A 24,853-nucleotide genomic window follows, 5' to 3' on the forward strand; every position below is an offset into this window, starting at 1 on the left:
TACAGCAAACATTCATTATTTTACAGTTCTGTGGTCCAGAAGTCTGAAATTAGTGTCACTGAGCTAAAATCAAGATGTTGGCAGTGCTCTGTTCCTTTCTGGAGGTTCCAAGGAACAATCTGTTTTCTTGCCTTTTCCAGCTTTTGGAGTTGTTTTTATTCCTTAGTTGGTAGCTCTCTTCCTCTGTCTTCAAAAGGTGGATGGAGTGCTCCTCACACTGAATCACATCTCACATCTGACCTCTTATGTAGTCTAATCTACCTCTTCCTCACTCTTCTCCCTACTTTTCCCACGTTTAAGGATCCTTGTGATTACACTGAATCCACCTGGACAATCCAGAATAACCTCCTCATCTCAAGATCTTTAATTTAATCACAACTGCAAAATCCCTTTTGTCATTGAAGGTAATATATTCATAGGTTCTGGGGATTAGGATGTGAACATTTTTAGGGAGCCATTATTCTGCCCACCACTGAGACCATGCAAAAACAGTTTAGATTAGGATTAATTTACTGGGTTATGCTCTTGGGTTAAGTTACTTAACCCCTCTATACCTCAGTTTCCTCACCAATAAAATGGGGGGATAACAGTAGTCTATCTCAAAGGGTTGTTAGAGGTTTAAAAGAAAGGGTGCTTAGAACAGTATCTGGCACAAGGTAAATACTATGTGAGCATTTATTAAATACATTTTCATAACACTGATTCTTACTATGTGTCAGGCACTATTCTAGATACTGGGGATATGGATAGCACGGGTAGGAATATGACTTGCTCTCAAGGAGCTCAGGGCATCAGATACACAAAGAAAGTTACTATGCTGTCTGCTACATGCCATTAAAGGCATGGAAGTATTATAAGATTACAGCACTGTGAAGGCTCAGGGAAACCTAAGAAATATTAGTTTAATGAACAAATGAAAAGGACGTTTGAGCTGGGCTTTGTAGAATGAATAGGTGTTGGCCAGTGAGATAAAGAGAGAAGGGCTAGAGACATGAAGAAATGTGTGTTCAAAGAACATTAAGTATCATTTCAGTGTGGCTGGAACAAAAGATATACCATGTGAGATGAAGCTAGAAAGGCTGGTGTAAGCACCAAGGTTGTACAGTGCCAAGTTAAGGAGTTTAGATTTTATCCTGAAAGCAACAAAACACTTTCAGAGTATTTAAACAGGGGAAGACATCAGATCTGTGGTTTTAAAAGGACATTCTGGTCACCAGTAAGAATGGGTTGAATCCGGAGAGACTGAAAGCTGCTCCATTTGTCTAGGTGATGGTAGTGAGTGAAGAGAAGGGCAAGGACTTGAGAAATATTTAGGATACTCTACAAGGACTTGGTGACCAATTTGATAAGAGCGTTGAGAGAGGAAGAATGGGGCCTATGTTCAGGTTTCTGGGTCAGTGGACTGCTGGATGGCGGTCCCTTCTCTAAGACCAGAAAGTAACGTGAGTTGCAAGCTTGGGGGGAAAACGTAGTAGGAATAGCCAACATTTCAAAGGGCTTTACGTGCTAAATACGTGCTAAATTGCACTTGCTATTATTATGGTAAAACTGAGGCTGAAAGAGATCAAGTTAAGGATACACACGTATAGAGAAATTGTGGCTTCGAAATGTTAAGGTCCTGTCACTAACATTTGTATAGCTGGAATTTGAAGCAAAGCAATCTGATTCCAAACCCTTCGTCACTAATGTTGTTTCAGTTTGGGTCATGTGGAATTTGAGGTACAGTGGGGTATGGAAGCACTGCATTGGAAAATAGAAGAGGCACTGGGAGATACAGAACCCGAGCTCAGGAGAAAGGTTTGCGTTGAATGTAGCCTTCAGGTAGGAGAAAAGCGGGAAAAGAAGCCCATTCTTTTCTGTCTGTAACAGCAGTTGAAACCTCCATTATCATTTCTTTGCCCCCTTCCCCCCTCCAAAAAAAAAGAAACAGTATAATAAATGTCTGGCTCTGAGGTCCCAGGAGATGGGGTAGTTTCCAAATTCAGCACTTGGCAAAGAGCTAGCAGATGCCGTGGTGCTTTATAACCTGAAGAGGACCATAAGACTAGGGGATGAGCCATCTTTTTCGACACACCCCTAACGCCCCCCGAAACCGTACCAAAGCCTTCCTGCGTCGAAGGAGCCTGCCCCTGTATAGTGTGCGGGGCTCGAGGTGAGACGCGGGCGCAATGACGTCACGCGGAGGCCGGGTGATTCCCCAGCCTCTTGCGTCATGCACCGATGACGTCATTCGAAGAGCTTGCTCCCCCGCCCCCCACCCCGGATGGCCTCGCTCACGTGGGTCTGTCCAGCCCTCCCCGCCCCCTCCCACCTGCGGGAGGCGGGCCGAGCCGGGCTCCGTCGGCGCCTAAGCCTCGCGGGGGAGAGGGCGGGGGCCGGTGGGCGAGGCGGTCGGCCCGGGGGCCGGCGTACAATAGCTCGGCTTAGGTTGGGGAGGCGGCCCGGCAGCGGCTGCAGCTGCAGCTGGAGTCCAAGGTGTCGGCAGCACCGTAGACGCCCCTTCACGGTTCCCCCTCCCCCTCTGCTCGTCTGTCGCGCCTACCCGCCGCCTCCCTCCCCGGCTCTGCTGTCCTACTCCACAGACGCTTTCCCTCAGACTCTTATCCCCTCTTTCTAGGAGCCCCGCGCTCGCGAGAGCCCCTCAAAGAACTCTGTCTCCCCACCTCCTCCCCCAGAGGCCACCCGAGCTCCTCACATCTCCCCGACCCTGGGAGCACGCACCCCCCTCAGCCGAGTCGCCTAGCTCCCTCCGCCTCCCCCCCATCCGACTCCCCCTACGGTCGCTGACCACCCCCCCACCCCCGCCCGGTCCTGAGGGACTCCCCGGCGCGAGCGGGGTGGGGAGGCGCCGAGAGAGCGGCGGTGGCGGCGGGAGGGAGAAAGTGAAGCGTCCCCTCGTGCACTCGCGCGCTCACTCCCGGGCTCGGCCGCCGCCACCGAGCAGGAGAAGGAGGAGCAGCCGAGTCGAGCCGAACGTGCGTGGAAGGTGAGAGCCGGCCTCCCGCCCGGTACCCCTGGCTGTGGGGCTGGGGCGGCGTGGGGTGGGGCGCCGGGGCCCATTCATTCTCCGCGGCGGGGCCGGTTGGACGGGGGCGCCAGGTGAGGCGAGGCGGGGGCGGCCCCTGCGAGGCTGGCCGCTTCTGTCGGACCAACAAAGGCCCCCTGTGTACTGACCGGCGCAGCCGCCGGTCTCGGACGCCTGGGGCCCCTAGGGGCCCGGGGGAGGACAGGGGCAGGGGAGGGGACGGGAGATCCGACAGGTCCGGCCCCGGGAGCGACTCCCTCCCGAACTTTGTGGTCCTCCGATCCTAACCCTGGCCCGCGACGGGGAAGCCTAGCAAGGAGGCGTCAGATTCATTGTGCACGAAAAAATCACCCCTGTCCAGGCCGGGGCGGGAATCACCTACAGAGTTGAACTCCTTGAAAAATACGAGTGGATAGTGCTTGACTTGTGCTGCCCCTCCCCCACCCCGGGAATACTCTGTAACGTGGAGTTAAAAACAAACGGGGAAAGGAGAATTGGAGTTACTTTATGTTCATTATTCCATTTCAAAAGACGTGATTATTATAGCCTTTACTGTATTGAATATTTTCACAGCAAACATTACCGGGAGTGTTTTGGAAGAATACTTGAGAAGTTTTGAGTGTTTGTGGGTGTTGGGAGCAAAGTGCTTGTTGTTTGTTAAGCCCTTTGGGTAACTGTCTTATGCTTCCCCCCCCCCCCGCCCCCCCCGAAGTGTGAAAGGTGAAGGGAAGTGTTAGTACTATGGTTACCAATAAAAATTCGAATTCACTAGTCTAGCCTTTATTGTAAGAGTTGTTCCTGAGGAAAATCTTTAATTTTGCCTACTGTGTCTTTGGGTTCTCTCTCTCAACTTTATCAGGAGAAAACAGGAGTCAGCAGTACACAGATGCCTCCTCATTGGTCTTACCTTATGACTTCATCTACTTCCTGTGTGACCTTGAGCAGGTGACTTCCAGTCTTAAAGTTGCAGGAGTTTGCTTTTGTGCCCTAGAACAGGCAGATGTCTACCACCGACTTAGTTTTCAAGACTCTACTGAAGCATCCCCCCACCCCCAGTGTGAAGTCTTTGCTGGCATCCACCCCCATACCCCTCTCAGGCAAAACTTTCTCATTGGGTCCCTCAGAGGCCTGGTAGGATTTCTACCACAGCACTTGTAACATTTTTTTGTTCCTATTTGGGAAATCCTAAATCAGGTGCATATGAAATCCACCTCACCTCAACTAGAAACTGTACTTCTCAAAAAGGGTTTTGGAATGATGGACCCTGAAACATTCGCTGAAGCTTACCTACGTTAGCTCATGGGTCTATCTGGTAAATTTGCTTATTCAGTCATTCATTTACCCAACATTACTGGAGTCTGGAGAGCTACTGTGTTTCAGGTCTCCTGCTAGGGCTATGCAGATTTAGAATCTATTAAGACACTCCCTGTCTTCAAAGAGCTCAAAGTCTAGTGGGTGAGGTAGACATGTAAACAATGAAGGCTTTCCCTAGTCTCTACTCCAGTTGTACAGAGAGTAGTGTGCAATAATTGAGGCTGCTGGACCTGTTTTTCAGGTCTTGTCCTGGCCAAAGTGAGTCCTTCAGGGAAGATGGTGACCTGCTTCTCATCTATAAAATAGCCCTTGACAAAGAGCTTGTTCAGTTCAATTCAGTATACATTTACTAAGCACATGTTATGAGGCCCTGTGCTAGGTTTGGAGGAAGGAATGCTTTCTTTCTAAAAGGACTGCCCTGTGTATCCAGAGAGATCTTTGTAAAACAAAACCCAGTGATTTATCCCCACCCCGACTAGTCATTGCCTAAAGATAAAATTTTATACACTTTGACGTAAGAAGCTCTCAGAGATTAGAATACTGCCAGCCTTTGCAGCCTCACTTTCTATAACTCCCCTGCCGCCCTCTTCTCATCTCTGCTTTTGCATGTACTGTTCTTTCTGCCTGGAATGCCACCCTGTACCTGCCTGTGGAGAAGTGCTTGCTGGACCTCTGGGAAGCAGTCCCTTAGTTTCTCCTCCTATTACCTCCATAGAATGAGTTGCTCGTCCACCCTCTGGCTCATGCACAGACCACTCTTAGAGGTCTCTATAGCTCTCTATTGCAAATATTTGAGTTTGTGCCTATCTTTTCCATGAACCTGTGAATTTCTTGAGGGCAGGATCTGTTTAGTCCTAGTGCCTAGCAAAATTTCTGGCAGTGAATAAGTGTTTGAAATGAATGTATGAATAAAGAAGCAAGTCAAGACCCATGAGTTAGAGGTTACCTAATTCTGTGGGTTAGAATAATTAGCTCCAAGTGTGGTCTCTGCACCAGCAGCATCAATACAGTCTGGAAATTTGTTAGAATTGCAAGTTGTTTGTCCCATTCCAGACCTACAAATGAAAAACTCTAGGGTTGGGGACTCCAGGTATTTGCTTTAAGTCCTCAAGGTGATTCTGATACTTGCTAAAGTTTGAGAATCACTGGGTTAAAAGATCTGCTTTTGGTAAGACCAGCTCCTTGCCACCTCCCCCCCCACCCCCCTCCCTCCTTTTTCTTCCATGGCACAAACTGCCTGACATTCCATTCCATCTATTCCATTCTGTTCCATTCCATTCCATCCTATCCTATTCTATTATACTCCATTCCATTCCATATCATCTATTTTTGCCACTTGATTGAAAGCTTCCTGAAAGCAGAGAATTTTGTTTTATTTACTGCTTTAATCCCAGGGCCTAGAATCGTGACTGTATATAGCAGGCACTCAAATATTTGTTGAATGAATAATATAAAAATGATTTAACCCCATTTACTGCCAGCTGCTACGTTGGGGGTTTATTCAAGAATAGTTCTCAGTAGGAAGAGGAACCACACTCCAATATGCAAAGCCAAGTGGATTCTAACATTTTGGGGGATTTATTTTAGATTGAGCTTTTCTTCCCTTTCACATCTGTCTTTCTCCACCAAAGCCTGGAGGATTTTTTTTTTTTTTTTTTCTTTCAGCCAGGACATTAAAATTGCACTTAAAATATCCTAGGCCAGGATTGTTTCTTGGGAACTTGCATGTGGTTTTGCAAGTTTAAATAAGCACCCTAATTTTTGACCCTTTTAACTTGAAACTATCTCTTCCTGATCTCCTGTGGTTTTTGTCTTTCTCTAGTGATACTTAAAGCCATACAAGGGCCTGTTTGACTCCACACAAAGGTTTCTCTTCCTTGTGAAGCTCTTAAAATGTTTTGTTTCTTTCAGTTTCTTATTAGCCCTAAGATACCATATCCAGTTTTCTTCTTTCCTAACTTCCCTCTGGGAGATTGGCTTCATTTGTTGATTCATTTATTTGTAAACACTTGTTGAGTCCTTCTCTACCATATGCCAGGTCCCATGCTTGGACAGGATGTTCAGATATACATAGGCTGTGGTTCAAGTCCTTAAGGAGTTAAAGATACTACAACATGATGTGATAAGTGTGGAAATGAAGAAATTAAATAGAGGGATAAAGTGATGCATACTCATAAAGATGGGACAAAGCTGTCTTGCTAATTTTTTTTCTCAGTTTTGGAATAGTTTATCAAACAAGCATCATTTTGATAAGCAGACTTTAAAATCTTTTAATTAAGAGGTCGGTGGCTTTACTGGGGAAAACTAAAACAAAAATCAAGGTAGACTCAGCAGTTGCTAATTTGAGATAATTCTCAATTCTGTTGTTAATGAATTTTCCTTTCCCCCCTTTTTATCTTTCTAAATCATGACTAGAAAGTAGGGAAAAAACTTTTTTTTTTTAAATAGTAAAGAGGGAAGTTTAAGTTTATCAAAAAGAATATGCTGTTTCATTTTAATTCCTAAGGACTAATGTTATAATTTGGGGTGGGGGGGTAATGAAACCCAGAGAAAGTCAGGAGACCTTAATTTAGTCTCTATATTACTGCATGACCTTATGGAAGTAATTTTATCTTTGTGCCTTTTGTCCTAACTGTAAAATAGGGTTAGTAACAGTTGCTATGACTAGCTTACAGCTATGAAGCAACTGAAAAAACATTGAATGCAAAGAAACTTTTGAAAAGTATAATTTGTTAGCTGGTTGTTAGGCGGTGGTAAACTTATTAACAGCAGCTTACATTATTGAACAAATGTTATGTACCAGATACTATGCGAGATATTTTTTCCAATCTTCAAAGTAAGCATGTAAGAAGATTGTTGGTATCTCTATTTCATGGATAAGGAGGTTGAAACTCAGACTGGCAAAGGGAACTTGTTCAAGCTTTTGTTGAAAGTAAGTGGCAAACCTCAGTTCCATTCTATATCCATCTGATACCAGCAGTTATGTGGCATGTTCATTACCCCAGATGCTTTAATTTTTCTGTATGGCAGGTGTAGGAATGTTTTGTTAAGTATATTGCTGTGAGAGTTAAAATCTTTCTTCATTTAGCCTGCTCTCTTTTTTTGTGCATAGAAAGACTGGTGAAGAAAGACTTACATGGATTTATATTTATCATTCATTAGGAAAAAGAATAGCATCTTTCCCTGGTTTTGTTCAGTCTTCACAACAGCCATGTGAAATAGATATTTCCATTGGCTTGCTCAAAGGCGCATCATTAGCAAATGACTAAATATTGATTTAAAACTACATTTTTTTGAATCTAAATGTACTTTATTTTTGCCACTATGTCATATTGCCTTTTAAACTCTATCAGGCTAAACTTTGGGGCACTAGAAATGTCCTTTTAGATTGCTTTCTAATCTCTCTAACCTCTTCTCACTAAGAAATCCCAACTGAAGTCCACAGTTTGAACCCCCAAAAAATAATTGCTGATAAAACTCTGCCAGATGGTCATGCTATTGCAGACTTATAGGATAACACTTCTTTACTGAAGTTGAGAGATGAGACTTTATCCGTGTTCTGAGTCACCTGTGCCTGAATATTCATTTTTCCTTTGCCAATGTAGATTTATTAACATAATGTAATACATTTTTCTGCTTTAGTGTTAAGCTTTATCTCTCATAAATAACTTCCTCCGCTCTCCCATCTAGTCTTTGAGATGGGAGAAATCTTCTATGTGCCAGGATCCTCCAGATTATCCCCTCTTTAGGAATAGTGTAGTAACAAGTCAAGAAAGAACCAGAGGTTTATTGATCCCTCATAAATATGATTTTGTTTGGTATTGATTAATTCTCTAAAATTTATCTAAGTCTTAATTATAAAAAGTGCATTATGTTTTGGCTCTTATTCATGGAGTCAGGGTGTAGTAATTTGCAGGCAGCATTGGGAAATTCATTCTTGTTTATGGGGCTTTCTTCTTCCACTTTTCTACTTCCAGTTCTCTCCAATGTCCCTTTCCCTTTCAGACTGTGTAAGTACTAACTGAGGCTGCAAGGACATTTTTCTCCTTTATAGACTCTGTCTTTTGAATCTCTTGGGATGATAAATGACAGTGACAGTATATATGTGGCCTCCACCCTCATCTGCCTGCCTATATCTTCAAGGCCTAGCTTTCCTTATTCTCTCTCTCCCTGATTTGCACAAAGGGATTGATGGCTTTCTCATTTGAATCCTTGCCTCATAGGACTTTGTATATTATGGCAATATTATTTATCATTTTTCTAGGAAAGGAGATAGATGTAGAAAGAAGAGCACTAAATTTGAAGTTAGCCAAAGACCTACTTGGACACTTAACTTATTTAAATCTCTGTTTCTTCATTTGGAAAATAAAAATAATACCTAACTCACAGGGTTGTTGTGAAGATTAAATGAATAACATATGTGAAAATGAATTGTAAGATGTTAAGTTATATAGATGTTAGGTACAATTGTTATAATTTTATGACTGCAATTATGTATAGCAGTGGTTTTTAATTTTGGCTATGCATTTGAACTACTTGTGAAGATGTGAAAAAAAATACAGTTGCCTGGGCTCTATCTCAGGTCTACTTAATCAAAATCTCTTGGAATCTCTATTCTTTTTTTTTTTTTTGGAATCTCTATTGAAAAGTTATAGATGATTCTGATATGCAGCCAAGTTTGAAAAGTACTGCCTTATAATATTTTGCATAAATGTCTTTGGTACTTATTATATGAAAACTGTTTGTCATCTAAAGTCCCTTTATTTGCTAAACACATATTAAGCCTCAGGCATTGTCATGTGCTGTGAAGAAACAGATAGATGATACCTTGTCCCTACCTTTAAGTTTATATTTGAGAAACAAACATGTCTGTAGACAACTGTACTATATTGAGAAAAAAATGACACATGGATATATATACTGGTGCTATGTGAAGACAGAGGAAAGGCATCTACTTCACCTGAGATAGGGGTGGTCTGGCAAGCCTTCTCAATGGAAGTGACACCTAAATTGGATTTTGAGAGATAAGCAGGGGTTAACCAAGACAGTGGGAGAGAGGTAGAAAGAGAAGGAGAAGGAAGACCTTCCTGAAAGAGAGAGGTATGAGGGCTAGAAGGCTTGAGAGCATGTTTGGGGAACACTGAGTAGTTTAGTACACTTAGAAGATGGGGTGCAAGGTGGTGAGTGGTAAGAGCAGACAGGAGAGCAAAGCTCAGATGATGATGAATGGCCTTTTGGATAGTGTACAAAGTACTTTCACTAATGTTATCTCACTTTATTCTTTCAACAACTCCCTGGGTTAGCTAAGACAGGAGTTATTTTATGTCATTTTATAGAAGTGAAAACAGAAGTTAATTGAATTGCTTGAGGCTGTACAGCACAGCTATGGTTTGAGGACCAGTCCTTCTGACTCTTGAGCTCGTGCTTCTTCCAATACACTGTAACTCTCTTATACTTTTATGGTGTCGTGAGGATCAGGTGAGCTCCATAGATAAAAGCATAGCAATTCATAAGCTGTAAAGTGCTTGACTCATGTTGGCTATTAGTTGGGAGTTTGGACTAAGTGACCTATAAAAGTGCTTTTAGCTCTAAGATTCTGTGGGCATTTTCTCGGATTTTCCTTAATCATTTAAATAGATTTTTTTCCCCAGGAGTTGGTAACCAGGGTCCAGCAAGCTAAAATAGCGTCAGATAGTCACTCTTCCAATTTGAATGTCTTTACTCAAACCCCCTTGTTTGTTTTTAAAATACATTTATGTTTCTTTTATTATGAAAGTAATATGTGATTCTTGTAGAAAATATGGAGAATACAGAAGAATAAAAGGTAAAACAAGGACAACAACAAATCTATCAGAGTTTTATTGTAGAAAGATAACCAATAGTAAGTATTATAGCATTTCATCTATACCCTTCTAATCTTTTTTAAAAATGAGTTTGAGATAGTGATCTCCCTGTTTTCCAGCCACCTTCTCCCCCTAGCCTCATTGTATGTTGGGGATAAATGACATCAGGAACAAATCAGCATCCTCAGCCTCATTACAACTGACCTTTTACTGGGGACTTTCACAGTGCCAAGTACTTTACATTTGGTTTTTCATTTATTCCTCAGAATAATCCTATAAGAGAGATACTGTTTTATACTCATTTTACAGATTAGAAAATTTAGAAGCAGAGAGGTCAAGTTGGGATTTGAAGACATTTTTATGATTATTACTGTGTAACTACGGCAAGTTGCTTAACCACCCTGAGCCTCCGTTTTCCTTAGCTGTCACATAGATGTTTTAAATTTTTTAAAATTTATTTTTAAAAATAAATTTATTTATTTTTAAAAATAAATGTATTTATTTATTTTTAAAAATAAATGTATTTATTTATTTTTAAAAATAAATGTATTTATTTATTTTTAAAAATAAATGTATTTATTTATTTTTAAAAATAAATGTATTTATTTATTTTTGGCTGCGTTGGGTCTTTGTTGCTGTGCATGGGCTTTCTCTAGTTGCGGCGAGCGGGGGTCAGTCTTCGTTGTGGTGCGCGGGCCTCTCGTTGCGGTGGCTTCTCCTGTTAGGTGTATTAAATTTGATGCCAGCTTCTTAGTTCAAATATTTTATGACAGTGTTTTTAAATTTTTTTATTTATTTAAAATTTTTTTCTCTCTTCTTCTCTCCCCTGCCCTCACCCTTACTCCATAGTAAAATAGGCCATTATCCACATAGTCCATCAGTAACAGTATTTCACTATGGAAACAATTCTCAGTGGGCTAGAGGAGTAAAATTTAAATTTCCAGGTTGGGGCGTGGGCAGAGAGGGACTTGGTATAGTTGGAGGGACTCTTAGTTCCCCAGTCACCTGTTGAAGAATTACTATTTTATAACATTTTCTTCTATTTAAGATTATTTTCCCGTCTGGAATTACCTGGCCGGTCCAGAGTCTGATATTTTTGTTTGGTGTCTGGGTACATTTTGCTTGGTCAGTTCAAGAAGTTATCTATATGTAATCTGCAAAGTAACTTAAAACAAGAAACTAGATGAGCAAAGGGGAAAAATTCATTATGATACACTTTTGTAGGTCCACGTTTCCTAAGTAGCCTAGAGACAATTAATATATATTTAGGCTTTACTGTTTTCAAAACACTTTCATATACAATCTCATTTAATTCTGTCCTCATATTTTTACAGATGGAAAGAAGTTAAGTGGCTTGTCCATGATAACATAGCTGGGAGTTTGCAAATTGGAATCTTTAATCCATATCATCTGTCTCCAAATCTGGTGTTGGCTCCTGATCATTTGGGTGCTGCCTTGACCAGTGGCACTTCCTTCATTTTCTCTTGACTTTAAAAAAAATCCTGGTTCCTTGGAGAATGTTAAAAGCTCTTTGCAGTTCATTCTTTTTCCAAAAATCATGTTGTTTCTATCCATTGCCAGTTGCCAGAAAGTTGTCTGAAGTTGACTACTTTGTTAAGGCCCCAGGCCACTTGGGAATGGCTGCTGAGAATATTCTTATGTGTGGGTTGGTAGAGTAGGGACAAAACATATACACTTCCACATGCATACAAACCAAATGCATCTCTATAGTGCTTCTATTTATCTATCCCTTAATTAGTCTACAGATATTTGTTGATCGCTTCCTATGTGCCAGGCATGTGCTTAGTACTAGGGGTACAATCATAAGCAATAGAGAAATGGTCCTTGTCCTTGCTCTTATAAAGCTTACACTCCAGAGGGGAATAAAGAGAAAAGCATTAAATGTGCAAATAAGTAGTTGCAGGTTTTGATAAGTCCTACAGAAGATAAAGGAGTAGTGTAGAGAATTTTGGAGTGCTAAGAGGAAGGCCTCATAGAGGAGATGATACTTTTAAAATAAGATATGTGAGATAAGTAGATACTAGTCATGCAGAGAATGGAGTGTAGAGCATTGCAGGCAGAGGGAACATTTTAAATGCACAAAGGCCCTGAAAGTAGGTAAAAGTTTAGAGCTATGATGTTCAGTATGGTAGCTACTAGCCAGTGGGGTTACTGAGCATTTGAAATGTTGCTGGTTCATATACAGATGTGCTATAAGTGTAAAATACACACCAGATTTCAGGCTTAGTACTGAAAAAAGAATTTAAAGTAATTAACTTTTTATATTGATTATATGTTGAAATGTTAATATTTGGATAAATTGGGTTAAATATATTTTCAAATTAATGTAACTTGCTTTTCTTTTTTAACTTTTAAAATATAGCTACCGGAAAATTTAAGATTACATATGTAGCTTGTGTTAGTGGCTTGCATTATATTTCTATTGGATAACACTGGTTGAGCTCAACATGGAGGAACTAAACACAGGACATTATGGTTGATGTGCCATAGGGAGCAAGAGTGAATGGTATGAGATGAAGCTGGTGTCGTAGGAAGAGACCTTTCAAGATGCTACCCTGTGCAGTATCCTAGTTAATCCTGAGAGACTGAGAAGGGATGAATAAATCAGATTTTATAGACAGAGGCAAACAGTGACTGCCCAAACCACTCCCCACCCCTTGGTGCTAGAATGAGGAGATGAACCAGCACTTTTAGCATAGTGTCTTGAGTGAAGAATGTTCTCTATCATTGTCAGCTAAAACAAACAAACAAATAAATGTTGAGGAGTAAATTGATTAAATTGACTAATCAAAGTTTTTAAGTGGTTTTGAGATTGCCTCTGGATATCTATAGTATCTAAGTAGAACTCTTTGTCAAAGATTGAATTTTTTATTCAACTTTTTTTTTTTTTTTTAATTTTTTTGGCACGTGGGATCTTAGTTCCCCAACCAGGGATCAAACCCATGCCCCCTGCATTGCAAGTGCAGAGCCTTAACCACTGGACCACCAGGGAAGTCTGAATTTTTAATTAAAAAAGAAAAATCTCTTCTTTAGGCTGACTCCTCTTGAAGCAGTACACTTCTTTCAACTATTTTGTATGTTTAAAAATTCTTTATAATAAAATATTGCGATGGGAGTATGTTTAGTGAGCACTAATATACTCATTTAGGTTCTATAATATTTTGCTATATTTGCTTTATTGAATATCCATCCCTTAATCTATTCATCAATCCATCTTATTTTGAAGCATTTCAAAAAAAGTTGCAGACGTCAGTACACTTCACCCTTAAACACTTTAGCATTCATACTCTTACCCACTACTCTATGGCATTATTTGATTAATGTCTGTCTGCCCTACTAGACCCTATGCTCCAGAGAATCATTTTTCTTTAAGGCATGACACCTTAAAGAGAAAGAATTTTAACATAGTACCCCTTTCCTTAAAATAAAAGTATCTTTTTTTTTGCTCTGCGTTGTAGTCACAGTTCCTAACATATAGTAGCTACTCCATAAATTTTTTTTTTACATTTTTTAAAATAAATTTATTTATTTTTATTTTTGGCTGCGTTGGGTCTTCGTTGCTGCGTGCGGGCTTTATCTAGCTGCGGCGAGTGGGGGCCACTCTCGTGGTGCTGTGTGGGCTTCTCATTGCGGTGGCTTCTCTTGTTTAGAAGCACGGGCTCTAGGCGCGCAGGCTCAGAAGTCGTGGCTCACGGGCTCTAGAGCGCAGGCTCAGTAGTTGTGGCGCACAGGCCAGCCGCTCCACGGCACGTGGGATCCTCCCGGACCAGGGCTCGAACCTGTGTCCCCTGCATTGGCAGGTGGATTCTCAACCACTGCGCCACCAGGGAAATCCCATAAATGTTTTTTGATTGAATGAATGAAAGTAGAGCCAGCATTCAAACTGAGGTCCATATGACTTCTTTACTCAAGTTTAGCTAACATACAAGAATCCTTTCAATTGTCTGGTGTTGGGAGAGGCAAGGAGAGAAGAAACCTCCCTGTGTTAAATATTTAGGTGCCCAGTACAAATATCTCTGACCTGAGTCAAAGTTGAATGCATGCCCTGGTGCTAGCTAAGGATGTGGAAAATTCTTAAGCTGATCACCAGCTATTTTGCCATTCTGGGTCTTTCTGCATTTTATTTGAGTTGAAGAATTAAATGTTACTGAAAAATGGCATTGGATTAAGGCCCTTTTAGGCATATTTGCTTTCCAGAAGTTTCCTTTTTAAAATTTTTTTTAGTACTCTCCCAGGCAACATTTCAAAATTGGCAGAGTTCTTTTAGGTTAGTATCAATTTCTTTATAGGGCCACAATTCTAATAAGGCTTAACACATACAATGTTACTAACTTTATTCCATTAAAAATAACAGAGTTCTATTTAACAAACTATTTTGTAATACTGTTAATAAATTTAAAATTCAGGCACAATTCCATCAGTCAAATGAATAAACTCTTGTTTCCTTTTTTCTTGTATGTAAACATACCTATTTACATAATTATAATCACAATGTAGACCTACATTTGTTGTTTGCCTTTTTTTTTCTTGACTTATAAACATTTCCCCCATGTTACTGTGTAGTGTTCATTATAAAATTTAAGAATGCTATTCCATAATTTGCCTAATACCATTGTATCAGTCAGTGTTCTACCAGAGAAACAGAACCAGTAGAATTCTTTAGCAGGGAAACCTCAGTTTTGCTCTTGAGGTCTTTCAACTGATTGGGTGAAGCCTACGCAGATTATGAAGGATAATCTCCCTTGTTTAAAGTCAACTGAATGTAGATGTTTACTGTATCTATAAAATACCTTCACAGCAGCACCTAGTTTAGTGTTTAATTGAACTACTGGGTACTATAGCCTAGCCAAATTGACATAAAACTAGCCATCACAATCATTTAGGTTTTTTTCCCTGTAATAAATTACACTGTAATTTTATCGTAACACTACATACAGCTTTTTACTTTCAGAGTTTATTTCTTTAGAGTAAATTCCCATAGGTGGAATTACTGAATCAAGTGATATGAAGACCTAATAGGCTCTTGACAGGATTTAATATTTGCAAACTGAGAATACCACCACAGCCTTTCTTTTAATGATTTCTTCAGGAGTTGGTCTGTTCAACTGACTTATTTCCCATTTCCAAAAGCCTATTTTTTCCCCCCTGTATTTTCTAGCTCTGGAAATAGCTGCTTTTCTTCAGGGTTATCTTCAATTCTCCCCTCAGTCTCCACCTGTCACTTTCTCTTTTGTGCTTTCACTTCTCTTCTACCCCTCACTTTGTCTCATTTATCACAAATAAAATAGAAACTTTATATTCCTCCTTCTGAATCTGAGAATCTACTTGGATTGTACCCATTTTTGCCTTCGCTCCTTTTTTCACAATGAAGGAAATGATTCTCTTTAAGGAAAGGCCTGATCCTTCATATGCTTTTAGATTCCTTCCTGTGGTCCTGTCTTAGAAACCTCACTTCACTACCTCATTACATTTTACTTTTTACTGAGTTATCATAAGCAGCATTGAAATGTTTTATTTAAAGGAAAACAGTTTTCCCCTTCTCCACCAAACAAAAGCGCTCCTGAGATCCCATGTCAGCCTTCAGCTAAGCGCTATTTTTGCTTTCCTTCAAAACTAGTCTTCTTTAAATAGCTGTTTACAACTTCTGCTTCTAATTCCTTACCTCCCATTTACTTGGCAGCCTACTCCGCTCTGCTTCTACCCCCATCCCCCCACCTTATCACAACTGCTTGTGCTAAGGCCCATAATGACCCCTATGGTGCCAAATCTACTTAAAAAAAAAAAAAAAAGAAAAAAAGCAAACAACCCCAAAACCGTAGCCACACATACACCACTCCCCTTCCTATAATCCCTTAATATCATCAAAATGTTCAGTTGTGGTGCAAATGTCATACTTTTCTTTCTTTCTTTGTTTTTTTTTTTTTCTTTAACAGTTTGAAACAGATAAGGGCTACACAGAGAGATTGGTTGACATGTCTTTTATGTCTCCTTTAATCTCTAAATTCCCTCTCAATCTCTTTTTTCCCCCTTTCAGATTATTTGTTGAAGAAACCAGTTGTCCTATAAAGTTTCTCACTGTCTGGATTTTGCATCTCCCTGTTATAATTTAACAAGTTCCTTGGTTCTATACATTATTTGTAAGTTAGTATCTAGGGGCTTGATCAAATCCAGGTTTTTTTTTTTTTTTTTTTTTTGCATGGCCACTTTATAGGTGTTGGTGTGTTGTTCTTTCACTGAGAGGCTCACAGTGCTTGGATGGCTCTCTTTTTGTGTTGTTAGCAGCCACAGAATTTCCTTTTCATTCTTATCTTTCTGGACCTCTCAGTATATTTGCCTTTATTGATTACTCCCTCTTTAAAATATGCTTTGCCTTCTGTGATATCACTTTCCTTGTTTGCCTCCTACCTCTGACCATTCCTCAGTTTAATTTGTTGCCTTTTTCTACAATGTTGATTTCAAATGTTGGAATTCCTCAAGGGAGAGATCCTCTTCTCTTACACTGTACTCTCTTTCTACTTGATTTCATTCATTGTCCTACCTTTGAATACTATATATATGCTCTCAACTTCTGTATTTCCCCAGATATCTCTAGTCTAAACCTCTCTCCTTAACTCTAGACTCATATATTCAATTGCCCACTTGATATTTCCACTTTGAGGTCTTACAACATCTTCTTTATATACTCTAAACTGCGTTCTTGGTCTTTTTCCACAAACCTGGTCCTCTCCCAGTTATCACTGTCTTAGTAAGTGGCATCTTTGTTTCTCTAGTTGCTCAAACCAGAAATTTAAGGTTCATCCCTGACACCTCCTTCTCTCCTGACACCCTTCTCTCCTGTCCTTCATATGGATAACTCCACTCCCTATCTTGTTAATTTTACTTCCTATGTATTGCTTGAATCTATCTACCTCTCTCCATTTCTGTTGTCACTTCTCTAATCCAAACTACCATCATCTCTACCTTGGACTATCTTTTTAAAAAAAATTAAAAAAAAAAAATTAACTTATTTTTGGCTGCACTGGGTCTTTGTTGCTGTGTGCGGGCTTTCTCTAGTTGCGGCGGGCGGGGGCTGCTCTTGGTTGCGGTGCACAGACTTCTCATTGCGGTGGCTTCTCTTGTTGCGGAGCACGGGCTCTAGGCGTGCGGGCTTCAGTAGTTGCAGCAGGCGGGCTCAGTAGTTATGGCTCGCGGACTCTAGAGCGCAGGCTCAGTAGCTGTGGCGCACGGGCTTAGTTGCTCCGAGGCATGTGGTATCTTCCCGGACCAGGGATTGAACCTGTGTCCCCTGCATCGACAGGTGGATTCTTAACCACTGTACCACGAGGGAACAGGGAAGTTCCTACCTTGGACTATCTTTTAACTGAGTTCTTTGCTTGAAACCTGTAAAAGCTTTTTGTTTTATTTAGGAGAAAATATAAAATCTTCCTTTTTTTTTTGGCTGTGCTACGTGGCTTGTATCATCTTAGTTCCACAACCAGAGATCGAACCCGGGCCCACGGCAGTGAAAGTGACGAGTCTTAACCACTGGACTGCCAGGGAATTCCCCAATATAAAATCTTTTTTTTTTTTTTTTAGAAATTCACGTTCTTTTATTTATTTATTTATTTATTTATTTATTTATGACTGTGTTGAGTCTTCGTTTCTGTGCGAGGGCTTTCTCTAGTTGCGGCAAGTGGGGACCACTCTTCATCGCGGTGCGCGGGCCTCTCACCATCGCGGCCTCTCTTGTTGCGGAGCACAGGCTCCAGACGCGCAGGCTCAGTAATTGTGGCTCACGGGCCCAGTTGCTCCGTGGCATGTGGGATCTTCCCAGACCAGGGCTCGAACCCGTGTCCCCTGCATTGGCAGGCAGATTCTCAACCACTGCGCCACCAGGGAAGCCCCCCCAATATAAAATCTTAAACGTGATTTTAAGTTTTTGAGTGACCTGACCTTGTTTTTTGCTTCTCTAACTTCATCTTGTGCCACTCTCCACCTCAGTGGCTGTGCTTCAGAGTGATTGGCACTGTTTTTCCCCGCCCCCCCCCCCCCCCCCAACCCCCTTCTACAGAGTTTGAGAAAGTCTTTCTTGCCTCAGGGCCTTCACACCTGTTCTTCTCCCCTGGTATGCTTTTCTCCATTTCTGGCTTCTTCACAAGTCTAGCTTTTCTCTGCCTCCCTCTTTTTCTTCTTTAAGAAAATTGAGTATATTCTTCTTTCTAAATATTGGGTATCTACTGGGAGCCAGGACCCATCTGATCTAAAGAAGATCCCCTCTATTTTCATCTTACAGTATTTGTTATTTTCTGTAATGGCTTTTATAATGACCTGTAATTTTGTACCTGTCTGTTTGTTATATGTCTAGCCTTTCAGCTCCATGGAGTCAAAGATCATCTCTTTTGTTCACCTTTGTACCCCATCACCTAGTACAGTGCCAGGACCACAGTAAGTGTTGTAAATATTTGCTGAATGAATGAGCTCACATTATCAAGAATTATCAAGCCTTGTCAGTTTTATCTCTGAAGTTATTTCCAGATTTGTTTTTATCTTTCTATCCTCTGTGCTCTGGTTTAGACCATAATTATCTTGTCTCTAGGTTTTTAAATTACCTCTTAACTAGTGTCCTGGCCACCAGTCTTTTTGTTTTGTTTTGTTTTTTTCAGTTTTAAAAATTTTATTGAAGTATAGTTGATTTACAATGTATTAATTTCTGCTGTACAGCAAAGTGACTCAGTTATACACATATATATATACATATTCATATTCATATTCTTTTCCATTATGGTTTATCACAGGATACTGAATATAGTTCCCTGTGCTATATAGTAGGACACTGTTGTTTATCCATCCTGTATATCACAGTTTGCCTCTGCTAATCCCAAACTCCCAATCCATCCGTCCCCCAACCCCTTCTCTCCCTTGGCAACCACAAGTCTGTTCTCTATATCTGTGAGTCTGTTTCTGTTTCATAGATAAGTTCATTTGTGTTATATTTTAGATTCCACATATAAGTGATATCGTATGGTATGTGTCTTTCTCTTTCTGACTTACTTCAATTAGTATGATAATCTCTAGGTCCATCCATGTTGCTGCAAATGGCATTATTTCATTCTTTTTACGGCTGAGTAATATTTCATTGTGTATATATATTCCACATCTTCTTTACCCATTCATCTGTCGATGGCCATTTAGGTTGTTTCCATGTCTTGGCTCTTGGAAATAGTGCTGCTGTGAACATAGGGGTACATGTATCTTTTCGATTATAGTTTTGTCTGGATATATGCCTAGGTGTGGGATTGCTGGATCATATGGCAACTCTATTTTTAGTTTTTTGAGGAACCTCCATACTGTTCTCCATAGTGCTGGCCACCAGTCTTTCTGCCCTCTTATTCATCCATTATTCTGCCTGGAGTAATTTTTCTGATCCTGTTACTGTTTTTCTCAAAAGCTATCAGTGTATCCCCATTGCTGGTAGGATAACATGTAAATTGGTTTGTTATTCAGGGAACATTACACTTTGACCCCACCTACTTCTTCAGCCTCATCTCTCTTGACCCTAAGTCCATCCCTAAAAAGACTGAGTTTACTACACTTTCATATGTTATATCACTTTGTTCCCTCAGCATGGAATTCCTTTTTCCTCTGTGCTATTAAAGCTCTTCATTCTTCAAGATCCAACTGGGCTGCCATTTCTTCCATGTAGGCTTGCAGCCCTCATCCACCCGTTCATGACTATAAATTCCTTGATGGTATGCTATAGACCAAATGTTTATGTCTCCCCCAAATTCATATATTAAATCCAAATGGCCAAAGTGGTAATATTTGGTGGTGGGGCCTTTGAGAGGTGATTAGGTCATGAGGGTGGAAAGTCATGAAAAGGATAGTGGTCATGAAAAGGATAGTGTCCTTATAAAATAGACCTAGAGAGCTCCCTCTCCCCTTCTGCTATGTGAGAGAGAAAATGGCTATCTATGAACCAGGAAAAGGGTTCTCACCAGACACTGAATCTTCTGGTGCTTTGATTTTGAACTTCTTAGCCTCCAGAACTGTGAGAAGTAAATTTCTTTTGTTTGTAAGCCACCTAGTCTATGGTATTCTGTTATAGCAGCCCAAATGGACTAAGACAGGTAGTACTTTGTTTTGTTCCTTGCTGTATACTCAGTATCTTGAACAGTGTCTGGCATGTACTAGGCTCTTGATAAATGCTTGTTGAATTATTGAATAAAATAATTTATCCACTCACTCAACAAATATTTATTAAGCTTTTTTGAATTTCCATAGCACTCTTTTGGTCCTGTGCACTATAATTAGATATATAGATGTTCATTTGTTATCCATAGGAACTGATCACTTATAAAATTACTCCCCACTCAGACATCCCTCCCTGCTCACCACTGGGCTCTGTCCTCCTCACTCTTCTTGGCAGTAAGTGCATTTCAAATGGTAGGATAATTAACATCTAACAATATGATGCAAGTAGATTCTAAAATGAAAACTGAAATTTCTGCAAAACATAAAGAATTCTATGAATTTTAAATAAAGTGATATTGGAGAATGGCTTGAACCACACACACAAAAGTCATTGACAAATGAGGATTAGGTAAAATTAGACCAGTTTAAAATTGAAGGAAAAATTAACGTGAGTAATGTCATAATAGGAGATTCAGAGGACAATGATTTGAGTAACAAAGGATTAAGAGAGACCCTTGGCAAAAATTGGTGAAGCTCACGAATATTTTTACAAAACTGATCCTCTTGTCAACGTGTTCTGAAAGCCAAATGTGAAATGACCGATGTTCTTTGGTTTAAGAATTACCTTAGTGGCAATTATAGCTTAAATTTTGTTAAATTACAAAATTTTGTTTTATACTTATTTTGATAAATTAAAGGCCCCATCTACTTTTTATTTATTTTATTTTATTGTAGTTTTGTCCTTCATCAGTTAACTTAAGTGGCATTTTTGGATATTAGTTATACCCAGATAATAAGAATCCCTTTGTATGCACTTGTCCCCCATTAGATTTATTTCCCTGACATTGGGGATTGTGCATTATTCATTATATTCCTATGGGGCCTAGCTCAGAGTCTGGCACATAGGAGATACCTAATAAAGCAAAGGGTTAGGAAGAAGTGAACAGTAATTGAAGAGATTTGGAAAAGTGTCTTGAAAAGGTACTGTTTGGGGAGGGGAGCTAAGATCCCACAAACCGCGCTGTGTGGCTAAAAAAAAAAAGGTACTGTTTGGTACAGAGTTTGTATGGCAGGTGAGTGAGTAGGGTTTGACTGGTATACTTTGTTATGTCCAAATAGAGAACATCTCTTATTCTTCCTTTTGCTAGCTCCTGCCTAGTGTGTACTTTAATATTCAGAGTCTGGTCTCTGCCTCAATAGCTCTGTTCTCATTGTAATTATTCCTAGAGATTGAGATGGAAATGAGGAAGGCTTTGGGCTGCTGCCTGGGCATCCACATTCAGGAGAATTTAGAAATGCAGAGGGACCAAATGCCATGCCTGACCTAGATGAATCCAGGTCAGCCAATCATTGCTTTCTTGCCTCTCCCTTTGTTCTCTGTGCTGCCAGCCTTCTTTTCTGCAGGAGGTTTATGCTACAGCTGTTTATGCCAATTAATATAATGCTAATATGCCCCTTAATGAAAGCATGGAAACACAGGGTCTTAGCCGGTGGATAAGAACAGTATAGTGTCAGCTTTCAAAGTACCTTTTCACTAACAACAACTGGACTAGGCACCTGAAAACTTTTTGACATTGTTTTTGAAACCGTAGAAACAGAAGCTGAAAGTGACCATTGCTTAGGGAATCTAACCCCTCATTTTATGGCATAAGGAAACAAAAACCCTCAGAGATGGTCAACCTCATGCCACATTAACAGTTCCATGCCTCCTATTTTAACAAAGCTCTATCTCATATAAATATAATTTTGTCCTCTATATTGTGTAGCAGTTAAAAACCTCTGCTACTGACCTAACTTGGAATCCTATGGCCCTGCCAATTCCTGCCTCTCTGATCTGGGGGCAGTTACTTAACCTCTGTAGTTTTAGTGTCCTTATCCTTAAAGTGGTGTTAACAGTAGCACCTACTTCATAGGTTTGTTACCAGGATTACATGAGGTAATAATTGTAAAGCACTTAGCAGATTCTGGCACAAAACAAGTGCTCAATAAATGTTGGCTATCATAATTATCCATATTACAGAATAGGGAAGTGAAAATGAGCCTAATGACCAGTGCTTTAATTTACAGCCCTGTCCTTGAAACCTTTGTTCCTAATTCTTCTTCAGTTAGAATTTAAGCCTTGTAAAAGCAAGGACCTTGTCTGCTTGCTTCTCTGTTTCCTCAGCAAATAAAATAATTTTTAGCATATAGTAGATGCTTAGTAAGTATTTGGTGTATTAATGAATTCTTCTAGAAAAATTTTCTCTGAATAACACCTATTATTAGATACTCTACTGACTTGAAACTTTTTTCTTTACAGTTGTTTATATGAATTTGCACTTGTCTTTGTAGTATTTGTGTTGTATCCTTGATCTTTTCAGATGTCTTTGTTTCTCTCTATACTGGAAATCTTTAAGAGTGGAAGACTGTGATCTCTGCTTTGGGAATTTCCCTATAGCTCCTAATGTAATAGTTTTTTGTACACAGTTATTAGTGCTTATTAATTACTGACAACTGACTATAAAAATCACTTGTATTCAACATTAATTTTTTAGCAAAACTCAGTATATGCTATAGCATCATTCCCAGCTCTAAGAAGTTGTGAATTTGTAAGGTCAGTCCTTGGTGGCAAGAGGTACTTTATTGCCTTTGTGAATGTTATTCTTTATACTTGAAACACTCCCTCCTTCCTCCTTGCCCCTTCTCTGCCAGACGTCATACTGCTCATTCTTCAGGGCTCAGTCTTCCTCTGTCAAGTTGGTTTTCTTCCTTTCTTCTGTGATTAATTCCTCATTATGTAAATCTCTTCATGGAGGAAGTGGGCAACTTTTGCAAATGGGATGATTGTGAAGGAGGACATTCCACGCTGAGGGAAGAGTTGATGCAAAGACAAGGAAGGAAAGGGTCAGTTGTTATGTGAACATGATGGCAAATATTATATGTTATCTTTAGTGTAGGGCAGTTTACTGGTCAGGGTACTTATTAGTGGGGCAAGTAACAGAATCCACTCTAGCAAGTTCAAGGAAAATTGATTTATTAAAGGATACCAGAGAGATGAAAGAGTCTTTGGGAGAATAGAAGAAATGGACCCGGGCTGAGCTTCCAGGAATAAACTTTCCAAACTGCACCAAAGAATAAAGTTCTCAAGGATGCTGCTGTCTTTGCCATGATCTAGAAGCTGCAGAATCAGGCAGCTGTTGCTACAACTGCTAGATCTAGAACTATGCTGCCTCTCTTGCAGTTTGTTCCAGCAAAAGGGGTGTCCTGTGCCCAGTCTCTCCACTCATCTAATACATAGTTACAAATCAGTATCTAGTGTGAGAGCATCTGATTAGCAGAACCTAAATGACTTTTAGAAGGGAGTCTGGGAAATACAGGTTTTTTTTGCTTTCCAATCTCTGCAGTACTCAAAGCTAGAAAGGGGTTAGAATAAGTGTTGAGCAAACCAATTTACAGATTCCACTGTAGAGAGTATTCAGGTGGCTTGTACCATCTTCTATTACCAAATTCTATATCATTTGGAATTCTGTAAGCAGCAATTCTGACTCAAATTTGGCTTATATCATATTGAAATTTATATAAATTGAAAATTATAACAACACAAAAGTAAAAGATTGTGTTACTTATATCCCCAAGCTGCCTTCCGTCATGGTGGTAAATTGATAGAAACAGTTGGAGGGGCTAAGTTTCTTTGTTAACCAGTGGATGAGAGGGATATAGATACATAGACAGAGGGGTAGGGGGAAAGGGAGGGAGACAGGGAGAGAGGCAGAAAGAGGCAGAGAGAGAGAGACAGAGACAGACACTGACTTCATCTCCCAAAATGGACAAAATTTCCTCTTTAGTGCAATTGGACCACCTTAGGCCACTTACCCATCCCTGAACTACAAGAGTTTCAAGGGATGTGCCAGATGCCAATTGGTTAAGCCTGAGTTCTTGGGCTAATCACTGCAAGGAGAATGGGATTACTATATTTGGTTTGGATGTAGAATGAAGACCTACCCTTGGAGCTAGGTTTGGGGTCAGCTTTCCCTTAGGACAGTGGTTTTCAAAAAGTGGTCACTTGGGAACTTGTTAAAAATGCAAATTCTCGGGGCAGGTATCAGACCTACTGAATCGAAAACTCTGGGTGTGGGGCCCAGGAATCTGTGTTTTAACAAGCTCTTCAGGTGATTTTTGACTCTGACAATATGCTAAAATTTGAGAACTGCCTTAGTTACATTGGCTACTGAGGAATGAATACTGGATAAAAATCAGGGCTCTATTGGGAGGGAAGAAGAGGGGAATGGATGTTGGCTAGCCAGTAGCATCCATTTCAAAACTATAAAGGTGAGTAGGGATCAGTTCATGAGGAATCTTGAATGTCTGCCTCACAAGCTTGTTGTGAGGTTTCAGACTAGACAAGGGATGTGTGAGGGACCTGTACAGTGAAGGAGGTAGATTATAATAGTGATGAAGTAGAAAGTACATTGAACTTGGAGTCAGAGATTGGGTTCTCATC

General features: G+C 40.2%; 1 protein-coding gene across 4 annotated transcripts in view; it reads left to right on the forward strand.

Moving 5' to 3' along the window:
- The first annotated feature begins 2,347 nt into the window (after positions 1-2,347).
- The window catches only part of LOC118898862 (serine/threonine-protein kinase PAK 1), a 152,115-nt gene continuing 129,609 nt past the window's right edge, over positions 2,348-24,853 (forward strand). For 2 of the 4 annotated variants that reach the window (XM_036859570.1, XM_036859572.1), the window contains exon 1: positions 2,348-2,986. The gene's annotated coding sequence lies outside the window, so the exon portion shown is untranslated. Of the gene's footprint in view, positions 2,987-21,689; positions 21,712-24,853 lie in introns of those variants that run through there. The other 2 variants (XM_036859576.1, XM_036859571.1) reach the window with 2 other exon arrangements.

This window comes from Balaenoptera musculus, chromosome 8 (assembly GCF_009873245.2).
Source record: "Balaenoptera musculus isolate JJ_BM4_2016_0621 chromosome 8, mBalMus1.pri.v3, whole genome shotgun sequence".
In the NCBI taxonomy this organism is placed as follows: domain Eukaryota; kingdom Metazoa; phylum Chordata; class Mammalia; order Artiodactyla; family Balaenopteridae; genus Balaenoptera; species Balaenoptera musculus.